Consider the following 2,041-nt stretch of genomic DNA (forward strand, 5'->3'; position numbering starts at 1 on the left):
GGGGGGGGGGGGGGGGAAAGAGAAAGAGAAAGAGAGAGAGAGAGAACCTGCTATTTCTCTTGCCTTTCCTCGCATCCAAGATATGTAATGCCTTCTATTTTCTTCCTCTTATAAACATTCAAAGGTGGCAGTTGAATACAGGCTATCCCACGACTTTTTCTAAATTAAAATATGAATTTTTTAAGACTCAAAGGTCGGGGGCCGAAATTCCAAGGCCATGGGCTGCTGGCACCTCACCTTTTGATCAAAGGAGAGCGCCCCATCTAAAATGCTCCCCCTCCTTTATATAAATAAATAAATAAATAAATATATATTAGTCCAAGTCAGTAAAAATGAGCGCGGCGGATCACGCGAGCTAGTATAGATAATTTTATTTTACTGTATTCAATCCTCGGCCCTCCCATGCTTGCACTGCTACCCATGCACATCTAGTTACGCCAAAAATCCCAACCTTAAAAAAGCCATCAGGATCCTCTTTCTCTAGCATTCTCTCTCTCTATTTTATTTTCTCTCTAGCATCTCTCTCTCTCAAAGACTCAAACCTAGTTTTTTCCCGAGCACTGTCTCAAACCACGACCGCTCACGACTTGTGGAAAAGTTCTTTCAAGCACTGTCTCAAATCCACGACCGCTCACGAGATGCGGAAGGTCACCATAGCTTTACTGCGTCCTAGTCCACGTGCTCAAGCAGGTATGTGCGAATGGCCTGGTTCTCGATCTGTGTGATGTGTGGGTGTGTGTGTGTGTGTGTGTGTGAGAAAGAGAGACTCCTTTGGATGCTGGATGTATAGTGTAGATGCCTTTTGTGTATGATTGCTACCTCTGCAATTATGGTAGATTATGCAATGCATTCTGCAGACATGGATGATGTGAAATTTTTTGATTGATTGATGTGTTGAGTTAGGAAATGTTAAATGTAATTTTGTAAGCAATTAGTATGTGCTTTAGTAGTCATACTCGTAGGTCATACGTGCTCAACAATTACCTCTTTTAAAGAAGGAGCAGCTCTAACACACGCGATGAGCGCAGCACTACACCAAACAGAGAGACAAACGATTCATATCAGCAAGTGCCTGCTGATTGGATCAAAAATGTTGCAACGGCCATAAAAAATGCTGGAGCGCAGTCCTCTAGAGTGGTGGTGGCAGCAAGTGTGACAGTTTAGTACAACAATGGCAGATTTGGTGGATGTGAAGACAGACGTGGAAACCTGGCAGCATCTGGCAGATCCTAAACAAGCTTTTCTCAAAGAGATTGAGGATATTGATGATGATGAGCAGATTGAAGAGGATGGTAATTCCAAAGTCCTCTTCCACAAGTTCCTTCACTTTCAGGCTGGCACACCTTTGGCGGATGCTGTTGCACATGCATGGTCGTATACATCAGGACAACCCCTCTCCATTTATATTAGAAGTTGTTACAATGTGATTTTAGACCGCATTAAAGAATGCCTGGCCCGTTATTCTAAAGTGAGATTAGCCCAGCCAGTGGGTGTGGTTCTCTTGGGCAACCCGGGTATTGGAAAAACAGGGTTTCTTTTGTACTTACTTTGGCGCACTGTTTCTCAGAACAAAGAGAATGCCATCGCAAAGTTCAAGAGCAAAACCCTTCAATATTTTTCTTTCAAGTGGCTGGACGGTGGCTTCAAGTTAGAGGTCTCTGGTCATATGTCTCTATCCTCTGCGTCCGGGATCTTCGATAGCACTCCTTGGTACTTTCGTGATTCTCGAGTTGAGGACTTCCATTTTCCTGTGAAATGTGTAGTTGTGTGCTCACCAGCCAAAAATAATTACTCTGAATTTGCAAAAAGAGGTGATATCAAGCTTCTGTACGATCCTGTGTGGACCTTGAAGGAAATTTTCACCCTGAACAAGCAGGTTTTTGGTTTAAATCCCGATACAGTGACAGATCGGTTTGCACATTGGGGTGGCATCCCTCGCTACGTTCTTGGGATAGAAGATGACTATGACATTTTCAATGAAGCAATTGATCAGATCACAAATTTTCAAGCCGTGCTACATTTTGTGAATAGTTTGGCAATT

At 43.2% G+C, this 2,041-nt stretch overlaps 1 pseudogene; it reads left to right on the plus strand.

Moving 5' to 3' along the window:
* Window positions 1-1,171: 1,171 nt before the first annotated feature.
* LOC147433066 (crinkler effector protein 15-like) overlaps window positions 1,172-2,041 on the plus strand; it is a 929-nt pseudogene continuing 59 nt past the window's right edge.

Source organism: Adiantum capillus-veneris, chromosome 20, assembly GCF_014529385.1.
Source record: "Adiantum capillus-veneris isolate H3 chromosome 20, ASM1452938v2, whole genome shotgun sequence".
Classification (NCBI taxonomy): Eukaryota; Viridiplantae; Streptophyta; class Polypodiopsida; order Polypodiales; family Pteridaceae; genus Adiantum; species Adiantum capillus-veneris.